The 17,142-nt window shown below is 38.3% G+C and overlaps 1 long non-coding RNA gene across 1 annotated transcript in view; it reads right to left on the reverse strand.

Annotated features, from left to right (window-relative positions):
• Positions 1 to 17,142, reverse strand: part of LOC103248682 (uncharacterized) — a 335,098-nt gene that overhangs the window by 39,353 nt on the left and 278,603 nt on the right. The window lies entirely within an intron of this gene.

Genomic DNA, 17,142 nt, shown 5'->3' on the forward strand with positions numbered 1-17,142 from the left:
GGAAGATGGTGTGACCAAAAGATGTTGACAAACTTCTTTTCCAGAAAAATCCTAAAGAAAGGTGTCCGATTGCAACCCGCCCTGAGGCAGAGAAAAAGATTGACCAGCTAAGACAGGGCTTCTATCGCAGGAACTTTCCCTTTATGACCAGAAGACTGAAATGTGAAAGAGGCTCACGGGGCAAGTTCCGGGAAGGTGGTGAGCACACGGGGGCGTCCAAGCAGGCCAGGGCCATGGGTCCCACGAGCCTCAGCACAGAGCAAGCACTCCCGTCCTCCCTCTAACGTACCCAGCGTCTGCGCTGGCCACCCACAGAAAGGCCTCATAAATCCTTCCTTTGTCCCCATTTCCCCAACACACACAAATGCAAAGTGAACAGTTGGATCAAAGCTTTTAATGTGCTTTGTACTGTTTTATTTGAAGAGATCAGGTCTGATATTTGAGAGGAAGAGTCCATCTGGCTGGGCTGAGCTCAAGGAGCCTCAGACAAATTGTAAACAAGATCGGGGTACAAGCTCCTCTCACAGCCCACAGCCTGCCACTGCCATTGCCAAAGCACTATCTCATGCTAGCCAGGTTTTCCTGACCATTCATACAAAAGGAGCTTAGTTACCAAAATGGACCCTCTTACAGGTTTTCCTAAACTTTTCTAGCACATCTTACAGATTACCACTGGCAGCTTCTAATGGCCTAACACCACACCTGTATTTTTAAATTTTCCAACAGTAGGTATCATGGTGCATTACATAGTGTTAAGATCCTCTGTTGTTCAAATAAACTCCCCTAGTAGAGTGAGAATGTGAAGATTGAAGATTGGAGAGAAGGGAATAATTACTTTATTAAATGCAATGTACATTTCTAAAAAGTAAAATTAAAGCTTACATTGTTTACTACTTTGGGAATACAAAGAAGGGACATATTAGTTGCATTTCTTCTGTCTCAGCATTTATCACACTTGATATAATCATTTATGCAGTTATCTGTTCTTGCTGGATTGTGAGCTCTTTGCAGAGGGAGCCATGCCTATCTTGCTTCTTGACACATCCCTAGGACCTAACAGGTACTAGGCTTATGGTAGGAACTTAATAAATATTTGTCAGTCAGATGACTGAACTTTGAAGTCAGACACACTTATATTTGTACCATTGTTCCACAACTCCCTAGTCCTAACCATGAGCACCTTTATTTATCTGAGCCTAATTTCTTCTCTGTAAAATAAGGTGATAATTCTTCACATAATCATTGTGATTTCTAAATAAGACACATGATATTTGAAAATGTTTAGTGCCTAGCATAACATAGTAGATATACAACAGCTATTAGTTTTTCTTTAAAAAATTTAATCTGCTTTGATGAATTTTTAGTGAGTTGCTTGCCATTCCAAAAGATCTTTCCTGATAGTCTTTGGAAACCCATACAATACTGGTAGAGGAGTAATAGGTTTATAAAAGACTCGTTCCTGAAAAAGTGTGTATGTGACCCTAAAAGTGTGTATATTACATGTCACCATATCTTTTGCAAGCACAGAAGAGCAAATGTCATCTGTAATTATCTAGAACAAAGAAGGTTTGAATTTGATTGGAAAGACCAGGATGGAAAGTGAATGTAGACCCCTGGGGTTGCAGAGGGTGAAGGACCAGAAATAAATGCACAGCAGTAGAGCCATTAATCTAGGGATGACCACCTGTGTTGGAGCATCTGAAGAACAAATCACAGATAGCAAAATTGGTCTGAGGCACAAGACAAGTAGGATGCACACAACATCAGTTGAAATCAAAGATAAAACTAACATTCAGGCAACATTTATTAAGCACCCACTGCATATGGGAAAATGAATAGGTGCATTCACATACGTGTATCCCTAAACTTAGGAGGCAGTTACACAGCAGTAAAGCACAGATTCAAAAATCAGATGCCAGGGTTTCTGTCCAGGCTCTTCTACTTAATGGTATGACTGGCACATTTTAAAAATTCTCATATCACAATTTCCTCACCTGTAAAATGGGGATGACAATAGTACCTACCTCAAAAAATGGTTGGGGTCATTAAGTGATTCGATACGCATAAAAACACTTAGAACAGGGTCTGCACATAGAAAAGATTCAATAAATTTTGATTATTGTGGATTGATTTGTATTCATTCATATTTTTAACCTTTGTTAGAGCTAACAGAGATTGTCAACTTATGACAGAAAAGAGCTCTAGACCTGGGATCATAAGACTTGGGTTTGAAAATGAGTTCTGCCACTTACAAGCCTCAGTTTCCTCATCTGAAAGTAGAAGGAAGAAGACCTGACTTGAAACATGTGCAGATGTGCTGTGAGTTGTCTATTTATTTAAAGAGACCAAGATCAAGTGTGTCAGTTGATAAGCAAATGAAACGCAGAATTTTAAACCGCAGGCAATGAGTATCAGGGACACTTGGTAGATGATTTCAGGCCAGAGCAGCAGAGGTTAAAGTCCCCGTCCTTGGACACTAAGGAATAGGGAATCAAACATCAGAGACAGGAGTCTCCGACGTCAGCACAACAGCCAACTTAACCCTGAGACACAGTGGTGCTAAATTACTTTTCCAAACTCACAATTCAGATGAGGTCACCATTCTGCAAGGCCTCCAATGACTCCACCCTGGCCTAAGAATAAAAATCTAAGCTCCTGTGACCAACATTCAATTTCTTCCAGGACCTGCTTTCAGTCTTCAGTTTCTACACCATCTTCCTTTTGAGATCACTAAGATATTGACTATTTACTATACACGCACATGACTTTCTACAGATAGAGGTACAAGCTTTTGATGTCACTCTTGCTTGCATCTAGAACATGGTTTCTTCCCACCTCCACCTGTCCAAGTTTCCCATAACCATCAAGTCTCAGCTAAAGGCTGCTTCCTCTGTAAATCTTTCTCCAGTCCTCCAAGCTCGAAGTGCTCTCTTGGGCACCGAGCAGTTCTACTTTGTATTAGAATCATGTATGTTTCTATATTTGCATGTTATCCCCTAAACAATTACAAGTTTCTTCAATCAGTAGAGTTTTTAGCTGTTTCACCCTTGTTTACTTGAAAAGGGGCTGAAACAGCAATCATGAAATGTATATATTTTTTGTTATTTGTTTGATGGCCGTATGGAATATACGAATGAATTAGTGAGTAAAGGATAAAGCAAACCTGTAACTCCCCGACCTATCACTAGCTTTGGTTTTATAATAAAAACGAGGCTGATCATAGATGTATTAGTAATAATAAGAAGAATGAATTATTATTGTTTCATATTATGAGCCACGCTTGAACTAAGAGGTAGGGATACAGTGGTGAGTAAACCATATACTTCTCCCTTCTCTAGCGGAAAGTCCTATGGGAGGAGCATGCATTTATCAAATCATTATCGAAATACACAATTACAAACCATGAATGGTATAAAGAAAAACATTACAGCAAGTTATGAGAACACAAACAAAGGGACAGGATCTAATTGGGAGGAGGTCAAAGAAGGTTTTCTTGAGGAGTCGATATTTCTATTCAGATTTGAAATGATGATAGTAGTTTCTCATGGGCAGAGCAGTGACTTGACTGCAGGGGACTGAATAGAATGGCCATTAAAGGCGTTTTACCCTGCAATCAGATGTTTCTGGGATCGTGAAGGTGGGAAGTGGTCTAGCATCTGTGCTAATAATTTTCAGTGTGTGTGGAAAATAAAGTAGGCAGACAATAAGAAGGATGGTCCAGAGAAGAACATGATAAAGGAGGACAGAGATAAGGCCGGGAGAGGGGAGGAAATAGCTCAATGAATAAATAATAAACCTGAAGAAGTAAAAAAACTAAAGACAAGGCAAAACAGAGGAAATGGTGAGTATACCACCAATATCAGTCCTGAGCAGCTCAAATAAAACCCATAAACCTTTAACCGAGAAGTATATCTTTGTTTGCAGTTAAACTTTCTGCATTTAGAATTTAAGGAAAGAATTTTGGCTAAAAGGAAATTCTAAACTGGTTAAGGAAATTCTAAGTTGGTCTTTCATTAGATGGAATTAAATGCCAGGGGTTGGGGCTAGCCTCTCTGCATCTTTGGCTGGGGCCGGATATCTATTTGTAAACATAGGTGTAGTTGAACTTAGGAAAACAAATGGGATGGCTGAAGGTTGCACTGGAGAAGGAGAAGGCAAGTGGAGTTGTATAGATGACCTCTAAGCTCCAAATCGGTGATTAAAATCTTAAGTATTTAAAAAGCAAAGGGAGAAGGTGCATCTGGAACTCTGAGACACTGTATTAATGATTCTATTGTCACGTGAACCTTTTAGGATACAGATTGGTATCCTTGGCCTCATGTATGTTCCTCAAAAGTAGCATGTTTTCTGGTCCTCCTGTGTGGATGGAATGAATGTCTCTCGCTCTGCTGGCACAGCAATGATGGAGACACAGGAGCAAGATCCTGTTTCTGGTCACATCTGTAAATAAACTTTAGTGAGTTTGGGCTTGAAGGCAAGTGACAGAAACAAAAGGGCACAGAATGTCCCGGTTACTGGAGCAAAGTAGGAAGCAGAGCTGTGGGAACAAAAGGTAAGCTTTGTCTGCTTAACAGTCTTCCCAGACAAATTGGGTTGAAAAATATAATAAGAGTGATTTAGCCTGGGTTCCTCCCTTCACCCCTGCTAGTTTGCCATGGTGTCAAAGAAAACAAAAAATCAATCATTGGAGAATCCTTCCCTGAGCAGTGAAGTCTTGTCAGTCTTCTAGGTTCCTTTATTAAAGCCCTAATACCCATGGGAGGACCCCACCTCATTAAATAATATGTTAGAGAAACGTTACTCTATCAGGTATTCTCTAACAGGTACAGAGAGCTGAGCTCAAGACCCTAAAGGGAAGAGACACAGGACAGAGCTAAGGGTTAGGCAGAGCACTACCACATGGGAGAATGCTGGAGAAAATTCTGTCCAACTTCACAAGGGAGGGTCAACCAGGGCCTCAATTGTATAAAGAGCCTCTGTTGGCTCCCAGTAAATAACTCCTGGCCCAACACAAAGTCACTGTATGTGCAAACATTTTATTCACAGAGCAGTCACTTGCATCAATTATACAATAAAAATGTGCACATATTTGGGGCACTTGCTCTTTAGTATTCATGGGACTTCACATGGTCAGACATTTAGCCAGATGCAAGAAAAGTGATCATCAACTACATACAAAATAAAAAGCGTGAGAGAGACTTCCTCGCTGCAAGCATGATTGCCTCATCCCATGCTTTTGTGAATGGGCATTACTGACTGGCATTCAGACCATAAGTAAATTGGCCAATGAGAACTCAGCAATGCTCTGATTGAAAGTTGATCACACACACAGAAGAAATGCCAATATGCAAAACCTGATAGCAAGATTTTAAAAATTCTCTAGAGCAGAACATATAAACTGAAGAATCGGATAAAAAGGTGAATTCATGGTTATTAGCTAATAATAAGACTATAGTTATTGCAAAACATCTTGGACAATGCAGGATGGTGAGTAGGGCTGAAAATGGAAACAAATAGTTTTTTTAAAAGGTAAAAATGAATGACTCAGGAAGAAGGTAACTTTTTTTTTTAATATGACTTTCTTTTAGGGTTCAAAAGCTACTTATAATATTTTTCTCAGCATTGATTTTAAGATTATTTCATTTCTGGAGTCAACCTGGTTGTACATTCAGTGAACTTGACACTTCACTGTAGATCTGTTTTCTCTAAAATGTCTAAAAAAGGCACCGGTGACCCACCATGGTGGGGGGTTCTCAAACTCAGCACTTAATCTCAATTAAGAGATTCAGTGGGGAATGAGCCTTTTCAAAGAAGATACTGAAAACCTAAAATGAAGAAGATAATCTTCTTACGTAGTATGATTCTATAATCAGCTGGTTTGGACTTGGCATTCAAGATGTCGTAAATTCAATCCTTATATAGATCAGTTAGTTTCTACTCCACAAACACTTGTCTGTCCTCACTATGTACCGTGATCTCAGATAGTCCAGGCTAAGTCCAGCTGGCCACCTACCAAATGCCATTGTTTAAAGAGAACAGGGCCATTATTTAAGGAAAGTGTGGGTGACTCCCTGTGTGTCTTTAACATATGTCTTCACCTAAATGTGGGTGAGTTAAAGCTTGATATATAAAGGAAAAAGCATATTATTACTTAAGTAAATGGACTATCTAGGGGATAGAAGCATAAGTCAAAGAATGTGAATGTTTCTACCATTGCTAGTGATTCCCCTGCAAATATGTTTTAATCATATTTGGTATAATTATCCGTGAGAACAGATGGAATGGGATCACAGATAACTCAACCTTCTTGGTAATCGGAAAGTCATTTCTATTTGATTTTGGAATACAATGCTCACCACTCCTACACAGGCACACCTTCTTCATTATGTTCAACTTAACTTAAACCTGTATTTCCACGTCTGCTGGAAGGCATTGGACGTAATCCTTTATGCAATCTCTCTCAAATTTTCATCTTTTACTTTCTTTTAGATATTTTCTCTAGTCTCTTCATCTTCCCACTGTCCCCCGATGCTTGAATCAGGCAGAAATTCACACCATTAATTTTCCAGAGACTAAATGTTACTAAGGGTCAGCATTTCTTTACATGTCTGTTTCCCCTAATGAGGTAAGCTCTTTGACAACAAGGATTATGTATTATTCATCTTTGTATTCCCAGGACATAGTAGGTCCTAAATTAATGTTTATTGAATGAATTAAGTATAAAAATACGTAACAACTCATTAAAATATTTTGCGAGTCAATTCTATAATTTCTTAAACTGTTAGTTTAGCATAAAGCATTACATTGCTCTGGGCAAGCAGGTAAGTGGCTATTTACAAGGCAGATTTATATTTAATTGGATATAATGTATTCTAATGATTTGAATTGATTTGGTTAGTCTAATTTGGATGAAAGACACTCAGTCCATTGGTGTTATTTATTTCCTTGGTGGTAATAAATGAGATTCCTTCTAATACCTTGCTGATGGCAATTTGTGTGTCCGTGGAACAGTCGGAGCCTTTCACTTTTGCAATAATGGTTTAGGGGCAAACAATAGGACCCTTAAAAACCTATCTAATCCAGCTTTATGGCCTTATAAGCTGTCAGGCTCTTCACTTTTTTTGTCATGATGGGAAGACAAGACAGGATGTAAGAAAAGCAGAGAGGGGACCGTGGGGCTTAAGGAGCCAAAGGACTTTGAGATCATGTAAATAATAAAATTGTTAGGTGGAGAAACTGCTTTCCCTCTAACCTCTATTTCTCATTTTTGCAAGTGGAAATATGTACATCAAATCAAGCAAATGATAAATGTAGAAATTCCTAATTATCTTGTGAATCGCAAGATTGGAAACAATGAAACAATGTCCTAGTCAACTTGTAGAGGCAGAAGGCTATTTTACTACAAGAGGTAAAATTTTGGGACACACTGCACCCACATTAATACGCTTAGTAAACTAAAAGCCAAAGGTAGGATCTCAGTGTAAAGACATTACCTGTGGTGATAAAAATAAAGGTCCAAGGGTGGGCGCAGTGGCTCACGCCTGTAATCTCAGCACTTTGGGAGGCCGAGGCAGGTGGATCAGTTGAGGTTAGGAATTCGAGGCGAGCCTGGCCGACATGGTGAAACCCCATCTCTACTAAAAATACAAAAATTAGCAAGGTGTGGTGGCTCGTGCCTGTAAACCCAGCTGTTCGGGAGGCTGAGACAGGAGAACGGCTTGAACCTAGGTGGCAGAGGTTGCAGTTAGCCGAAATCACGCCATTGCATTCCAACCTGGGTGAGAGAACCAGACTCCATCTCAAAAATAAAATAAAATAGAATAAAAATAAATAAATAAAAGTCTAGGTAAAAGACTTCGAGTTTTTCATATTGTTTGAAGAGAATTATTTAAATCAGGCACAGCCAATAACAATTTGGACTCAAAATCAAGCAAATTTCTCCCTTTTAAACAGTGTATTAGTAGGCCGAAGCAGTTCACCTTGATTCAATGAACTGAACTGGACTTTGGATTTTAAAATTTACAAAAATCCTCCAAAAACTTAGACAGACTTGTGAACCAGGAGTCAGGAAAACTGGGTTCAAGTGTTGTCCTGCATGTCTTCATGGTACCTGCTCAATATTCCTACCCCAAATATTTCCTTTACCAAAATGAGATAATATCATATGAATACTAGGCAGACAAACTAAATAATAGATAAAAACATGTTGCTCTAACCCTTTGAGAGAAATCACTAAAAAAAGGAGTTTGTATTTTTATTAATCAGAATTACCTACAGCTCTGTATCTAGTTCTAGCCATCTAGCTAAGGATAGATTCAGAAACAGTTCAAAGAAAAGCTACCCTGATGTTAAGAGTTCTAGAAATAGATGGTATTTTTAAAAAAAAGTTAAAAAGAACTGGGATTATTTATCCTATGGAAGACATGATTGAGAAAGGATGAAGTCATGGTTTAGAATTAGAGCAATGTTTCTTAAAGTGTGGTCCCAAGACCTACAACAGCAGCAACCCCTAGAAACTTACAAAAAATGTAAATCCCAGGCCTCTATCCCATACCTGCTGGATCAGTAACTCTGGAGGAGACCTGACAACCTGTGGTTTACCAGCTCTCCAAGGTGATTTTGATGCACAGTCTAGTTGAAGAACCACTTGGTGAATATGAGTAGTGGTCTTGTGGAAAATAGTGAAAGTGAATAGTGATACTCATTAAAACAGAAAAGAAGGGTTGGGACGGCTTTTAAGTATTTAATCTTTTCCCTTGTCAAATAAACCAGATAGCAAAAGAGGAAAGTATGCAAGTAACTCAAGGAAAAAGCATAGAAACCATCTAGAAAAGGCTCCTTCTTTCCTTCCTTCCTACCTTCCTTTCTTCCTTCTTTTCTTTGTTTCTTTCATCTTTTCTTTCTTCCTTCCTTTTCTTTAAGGAGGGTACAGAATCCATATGACTTCCTACATGAAGCTTTAGATGTAATTTTAACATTGGTTTACTCAAATGAAGTTTTAAGGGAACAATAGTAGCATCAGAAGTAAAGCCTAATATGTACACCAAATTCAAGCAGTAATGGCTCTTAAATAATCCATAACTGGCTGGGCGCTGTGGCTTATGACTGTAATCCCAGCACTTTGGGAAGCCGAGACGGGCAGATCATGAGGTCAGGGGTTCAAGACCAGCCTAGGTAACATGGTTAAACCCCATCTCTACTAAAGATACAAAAAATTAGCCAGTCATGGTGGCAGATGCCTGTAATCACAGCTGCTCAGGAGGCTGAGGCAGGAGAATCGCTTGAACCTGAGAGGCAGAGGTTGCATTGAGCCAAGATTGCGCCTTTGCACTCCAGCCTGGGCGACAGGGCGAGACTCCATCTCAATTTAAAAAAAAAAAAAAATCATAAAAAAAGAACCATGACTTTTCAGAAAGTCAGTGAAAAAAGAAAGATGAAATACCAATGAGAGAAGGAAAGATAGAGAAAAAGGAAAGAAGGAAGGGCAAAATCAAATGGAATTCAGAGAATTGCCAACTCTCAGCATAGGAGTGAGGGCAGGAATGAAAAGGGTGCTTTCAATGACCCAATACACATCACCATGCAACAGCATAGTACACTGGAGCCTTGCTAAGAATTCTGTCTTCTGGAGCCAGACTGTGAAACTGCTTTTTCATGAATTTCAATTCATTTTAAGATTTCTAATTGAGTCGAAATTCCTTGCTATTAATTTCTTTAGGCACTTTGATAGATAAGCCCCTTGAATAGGTGCCAGATCATACCCAGCTTATATAGGGGATTGTTACTACAGTGAGAAGCCAAAAACATGTATTTTTGAATCACATTTACTTTTACTTTATTTTGTGGGATAGGTAAGTTTTAAGGATATGTAGACATGTTAATATCCCTAAATAGTATAGACAAAAGATTTCCTACTCTACTTACTCTAAATCTCTTCTTTCAAGTAAGGATAATTATCAACCCAATAAGACAGCAAGAAAGAAAAAATCCAGTTATTTAAAATATCAATGTATGCACTATAGTAATCTCAATTATTCATACACAGAATGTTGCCTTTTTTGATTACCTGAAGCAAAATGTTGATCCCAGATCAACTTTCTTTGGTTATGCATCATTTATCTAGATAGCTACTTCCTAGCATCAGTAGTTGTTAAGACAAAACAAAACATGTAAATATGAGGCCAATGAAAACAAACAAACAAAACTAACCATTCTAGACTAACTTCACTTCTTTCTTTTATAGTTATTAGACTAATAGTTTTGAGGAATGACATTTGGAATCCTAACTTCAGTATGTGACTTGACTAAGCTTCTTATGATCTCTTTTTGGTAAGTTTGAGTCAAACATTTGAATAAGATGACTCTGAAAAAAACATCTAATTTAGCAGATATCTTAGGATAAAAAAATATTCAGAGAGGGAATGATGAGCTGAATTTTAGGATGAGGGAAATAGAGTTTGACAGTAGAATGTATAGAAAAGACTTAAGTGTTTCAATAGATAGTAAGATAAGTTGAATCAATACTGATAGATGGTTGCTAAAAAGATTAATAGGAGTTTTATTCCCGGAAATCCAGTACTTAAGGAAAAAATTTTTAAAGGTGATCATCATGCATTTCTTCCCATTTGTCAGTCCACATCTAGAAAAAAAGCATTCAATTCAGAGTAGCACATTTAACAAGGCAACCAAACCAACTGAGTGTGGAGACTCACAAGAATGACGAAGGTATGTGAAATAATGCCATGGGAGGAATGACTGAAAGTGCTAAGGGTGTGCAGCCCAGAGAAAAATGACTCTGGACGGAACATGATTTCTTCTTTTACATATCTGTAGGACTGACAAATAGAAGAGAGATTAGACTTAATAGACTTACACTATATCTCCTAAGGGTAAAATAAGAAACAATGAAAGACAATGCCTTTGTGATTCAATATAAAGAAAAAGTATTCGGCAGGCGCAGTGGCTTACGCCTGTAATCCCAGCACATCAGAAGGCCGAGGCAGGTGGATTATCTGAGGTCAGGAGTTTGAGATCAGCCTGGCCGACATGGTGAAACCCCGTCTCTACTAAAAAAAAAAAAAAGAAAAAGAAAATTAGCTGGGCATGGTGGCGTGTGCCTGTAATCCCAGCTTCTCAGGAGGCTGAAGCAAAAGAATCGCTTGAACCAGGGAGTCAGAGGTTGCAATGAGCCAAGATCGTGCCACTCTACTCTAGCCTGGTGACAAAACGAGACTCTATCAAAAAAAGAAAGAAAGGAAAGGAAAGGAAAGGAAAGGAAAGGAAAGGAAGGAAGGAAGGAAGGAAGGAAGGAAGGAAGGAAGGAAGGAAGGAAGGAAAGGGAAGGAAGGAAGGAAGAATTCAAACGATCTGGGTTGTCCAAAAAAGGAACTGCTGATCAGGAATGTGGTCCATTATAAGCTAATAGAAAATTCAAGCAAAAGATGAGAATTGGACTAGATGGCCTTTGTGGCTTCTTCATCAGTGAAAATCTGTGAACCTAGAATTAAAAAGGGAATTTGACTGAAGTGAGCATCTAAGGCACATTCTGAAGACCATATTCATTTTTTATAACATCTGCACCCTGCTCCTCTCTGTTAACCTGGGCATTTAAAATCCAGTGATGTGTAATCTAAAGACCTTCTCAAAACACTATACCATATTTACATTCAAAATCTTTGTAAAGTAAGAACAAGTCAACTACCTTGTTTCTCTTCCTACTGAAGAGCTGACTCTACTACAGAAATTGTAAAGGAAATAATTATCAATAGAGTTAGATCTAGAACATAGCACCTTTGATTCATGAAAATGAAACTTTGAACATGTGTCTCTTGACCTTCACTATCTAACATTCCTCCCCAAATTCTCCCTAATGTTGATGGCGTAGTTTATTAATTCAAGTTCGTTGAATAAGCCATAGTCTACAATCACAATAGTAGTTTATGAGAGCAAGTGTTGATGTTACTCTAAGTGCACGGGGAAGTTGCAGAGGTCCTTTTCTAGAGGCCTTCCAGATAAGTTGCAGAGGTCCTTTTCTAGATATTGTGATTATTCTACTATTGGCTCATTCCTACTTTTCCACTAAATCTGCCAGTTATCACACTGTGAGGAGAGTAAGACAAAACTCTGGGAATGAAGAAATTCTGCCAGTGTCACTTGTGTATTACAATGCTACTGCACTTTTGATTTTCTCCCTCCCACTATTAGTAAGTTATGATATAGCCTCCTCAACACAATACCTAATGCTGAGTACTGTAATAATCATGGTGCACTGCTCACAATCCCTGTGGCAAGCATTTAAACTGCCCTAAGCACCAGCAAAAAAAGAAACAAACATTTTTTGTGTGGTTCCTTTTAGTCCTTGAATATATCACAATTTAACCCTAATCAGATTGACCTGATGTCAGGAAATAACCTGGGACTTTCGGCAGTCATTATCCTAAAGGGTAATAATCAGAAGGTTGAGAGGAAAAACTTAAAATGGGACTTATCTAATGGGCTAACTTAGGTGACTTAGATAATTACATACAAAGGGTATAACCAGAGCCAAGTGTAATGTCCCATGTGATTTTTCCTAGGAGAGACTAGTCTTAATAATTTCATCTTTGGACAACCCTCCTTTCTAAGCATGTACCTGCCACTTAGGGATCCCCAGCCCAACACGCTGAGGCTCATTTCACCATCATTACAGCTCTAACCCCATTGTAAAAATTCACTAGGCTCTTTTAAGCCAGGATAACAAACTTCTCAAAGTGTTGAAAAAACTTGGTGGCTGATATATGCATGGACTAAGTTATGTATATAGGTTAATACACACACACACACACACACACACACACACATCTTTTAGGACTGGTTTGCCTGAAGTCTTGACATCATGGATTGTCAAATGTCAAATGTCTTTAAAATATTATTATTGGCCAGGCACGGTGGCTCATGCCTGTAATCCTGGCACTTTGGAAGGCTGAGGTGGGTGGATCATGAGGTCAGGAGTTTGAGACCAGCCTGGTCAATATGGTGGAAACCCGTCTCTACTAAAAATACAAAATTTGAGGTCGGGTGCAGTGGCTCACGCCTGTAGTCCCAGCTACTTGGGAGACTGAGGCAGAAGAATCGCTTGAACCTAGGAGGTGGAGGTTGCAGTCAGCCGAGATCATGCCACTGCACTCCAGCCTGGGTGACAGAGTGAGACTCTGTCTAAAAAACATATATATGTGTGTATATATTTATATATATAATGTATATGATATATATGTGTATATGTGTGTGTGTATATATATTTTTTTGGTCTGATTCTCCTAAGAGAGAGTAAACTGGCAGAGAAATAGATAAGATAGTAATTTGACATTCCACATTGTTGTTATCTATATATAGTGTTGTCCTTGAGGTTAGCAGATGCCAGAATTCCTAGATCAATTAAATAGAGCACCCTTTGCCCACAGCTTCCTTTGTAAAAGCTGAATATGCTAACGGATTTTTCAAAATATCTATTTTTCATTTTTAAAAGTATCCCTATTTAAAATGTAGGAGTCTAAAAATATACACAAACCAAATGTTGATTCACTGTAGGAGTTGCATGTTATGATCCCCTCATTGCATCTGGTAACTGCATGTGGTTATAGCTACACTTGGTACGACTGGATACAGCTTGACATATTCTGGGATTTATTAAAATGTAAATGACAAAGCAGAAAAGAATGTTCAGACAATTGGATTACTCCATTGACTGAATGTTCCAATACTGTATCTATTTTTGTCAAAGCAATGGTGGTTCCTGCTGTGGAATGCTGAATGGAATATTCCATTGCAGGGCATGGGGAGAACTTGAATAAAGGAAATTGAAACCTAACCATTTAATTTTTAATTCACCTCTCTAAAAGCAACACATTGCCAATACTTGTGAAAGAAATTATGATAATTTTGGCACACAATTATTGGAAGATCATCACTTTCAACTATTTATTCAGTGTCTATTATTGGTTCTGTAACTTCATTCATGAAAACAATGATACATTTGCTTGTTTTTGCTCTTGGCCTTGGCTTGTTTTCGTTATGAGCATTATGTGATGAGCATGAATATCTGTGATATGGCAGTGAATATGCACAATCCAAGAGAGACATTTTCCTGATGGGAACTGTTCTTATTTGTTCCAGAGAAGAGAAGGCTGGGAGGTAGTTGTCTTTAAGGACATGAAGGGATTGAGTTTAAAAGAATGGAGGCCGGCTGTTCTTTCTCTCCACAGGGAACAAGAGAAAATGGGATTAAACTACAGCGTGAGGGATTTGGAATAGAAATAAGAATTTCCCAACTGTGTAGAATCTCAAACACTGAAATGCATTTTGAAGGAAGTATGTGGACGTTAGTTTTATTTCGATGCCTTTAAAATATGGAATGGCACATTTTCACTATGTGGTTTTATATGGACGAAGAAGAGCAGATTTGATGACAGAGTTCTGGGATTCTCTTGATCTATGAGTAGAATCTAAAAGTGGTGCATGGTAGTAACTATGAGAAGTAACTATTTTTTATAGTGGTTATTTTTTAATGTCAACTTTTCTCATGGGGACAGACTGTCAATTTTACCTGTACAGTGAAACATGAAATGCAATGGAAGGTAATATAATAAAGTTGGGTGGGGACAGATAATGTGGGAGCACAATGCAATTTTTAATTTTGTCTTCCCACTACCATTTCTGCTATTGAGTAATTTAAGTTTAAAGGCAAAATATCCTTCTAGTGGAGTTTAATATATGTATATTGATTTTTGAATTTGTAAAAATGTGCTCAGGATTCCTGGGGAAATGAGCATCTCCTGTACCCTCTTTATGGACACACACACACACACATATATATATATGTATATTTTTAAGGAGTTGCATTTTCACATTTGATTAGCAAATTAGCAGAATTATTTGAGTATATGGGATTCAATTTGGTCCAAATTCAATTTTGCTGTTAAAAATTATGACCACAGTGGATAGTGGTCTTGACTTGAAGATAATTATATTTTCCACTTCCCTGAGATAGTTTAGTGTAGCAGAAAGAGCGTTGTGTTAAAATCAGAAACTTGGGGGTCAGGTCTTATCTCAATCATGACCTGGCTGTTTAACCTGGACAACTCAGTAACTGTTAAGTATGGGTTTATATTCTGAGGAATAAACAAAAATGTGTTAAACAAATGGTTTTCGTTCTAATATGCTATCAGCTATTGATACCAAAAACTCTCGATTTTCTGAGCTGAGTCTAAGATTATGTTCCCATAAGTCAATAGTTCTCAACTTTGGCTGCACATTCTGATCTCCAAGGGAGCTTCAGAAAATTCCAATTCCCAGGCCACATTCACACCAATTAAATCAGAATCTGACCTAGGTATCAGTATTTTCAAAACTCCCCAGGTGGTTACAATGTACAGCCAAAGTTTAAAACTCATGCTTTGGATACAGTGCAGTAAGGAACTGAAATAATCATATTAGTGTTATCTATTATGAGTGTGAGAATTGTGTCCATCTTGTTCCTTCCTGTATCCTCAAAACTGAACAAAGTGCCCAGCACATAGTTGGTGCTCAGTAAATACTTAATAGTTTTAGTAAACTTTGGCCAATTCCTAAAAGATATAGTATGTATCAAATCAGCTACCTCCTTTAATCATTTTTATGTTCATCTCATTCACTTAATAAGAGCTCAATTCTCTTCTTTTTTTTGGTCTGTGTAAACATCAAATGAAAGTGAAATAATAGGTAATCTTTTGCTGCAATACAATTCACCTATCCTTAGGACGAAATTGAAAAAAAAATTATCTATCACATTCTCTAGAGAAGGGGCCCTTTGGCATCTAAAGACATGTCTCCTACATGACTCTACACATCTAGGTGAAAATTAATAAAACTGTCTCTATGTGTCCAGATGTGATATTCATTCAGCAGACATTTATGAAGTACTTTTGATGCCAAGCATTGTGGTAGGCTATTGTAGACTTTCCTGACCAGGGTTTTATGCTAGAATTGAACCCTAATGCTCTGAGCATCTTTACACGTAATGAATTATTTTCCTTCCTTTGCATATAAAATTGTATTTTTAACATATCATTCTTGGGAGAATTGAAAAAATATCATTCAAATCATCTTTGTTCTCTGTGGTTCACATAGCAAACCCCAGTTAAGAAAGGGCTGCAAGTCTAGAGGATAAAATAACAAGCAAAACGTAGCATTTATCTTCTAGAGCGGCACTGTCCAATAGAACTTTCTCAGTGATAGACGTGTTCTATATCTGTGCTGTTCAACAGAGTGGCCACCAGTTGCATGTGGCTGTTGAGAACTTGAGATGTGAGCAATGCAACTGAGGAACTAAATTTTTAATTTTACTTAACATTAATTAATTTAAATTGAAATAGCCACATATAGTGAGTGGCTACCTTGTTGAATGGCACAGTTCTAGAATCTCATGTTCAAATATGAGCACAACACTGGATGATAAGTGCTAATAAGAGGTAAGCTCAGAATGACATGAAAGCACCTAGGTGGGGAAGCTAGTCTTAGCGGTGGTAGAGGTTGGGGTGAAAACTTTCCAGAGAAAATGACTTCTAGGATGGGATGTAAAGGACGAGCGATGGAGTTTGGAAGGTGTAGTGGAGAAAGTACTAGGTAGAAGCTGAAGTGTGTGAGAAAGCCCAGAAGATAGAGGGAACATTAAGAAAAGGCAGGTGGATGGCACGAGCCTGGAAGCACAGAGGGGCTGAAGAGCTGATGAGTCCAGAGAGGACCATTGGAGCCAGGATCAGGGCATGAAGGGTTTTAGGTGTCACGATATCTCAAGGGCAATGGGAAGCCAGTGAAGAGTTTGAAGCCGTGGAATAATACAATCATATTTGTGGTTTAGAGAGATTTCCCTGGCTGCCCCTTGGCAGTGTGAAGAGGAAAACTGGAGGCATGGTACGTAGTCCAGCTGAGAAATGAGAGTTGTACTTTAATGCAGTAGCATAGATGGAGAGAAGTAGACATATTTGAATAACAGAAAGAGAAAAAAATCAAAAGATTACCTGAGTGATTGACCATGGCTGGTGGAAGTGGGAGAGACAAAGGACCAGACCTTGATTTTTGACTTGGGAGATGACAGTACCTTTTATTTAAAGGTAACATGGGATCCTT

This window comes from Chlorocebus sabaeus, chromosome 1, assembly GCF_047675955.1.
Source record: "Chlorocebus sabaeus isolate Y175 chromosome 1, mChlSab1.0.hap1, whole genome shotgun sequence".
NCBI classification, from domain to species: domain Eukaryota; kingdom Metazoa; phylum Chordata; class Mammalia; order Primates; family Cercopithecidae; genus Chlorocebus; species Chlorocebus sabaeus.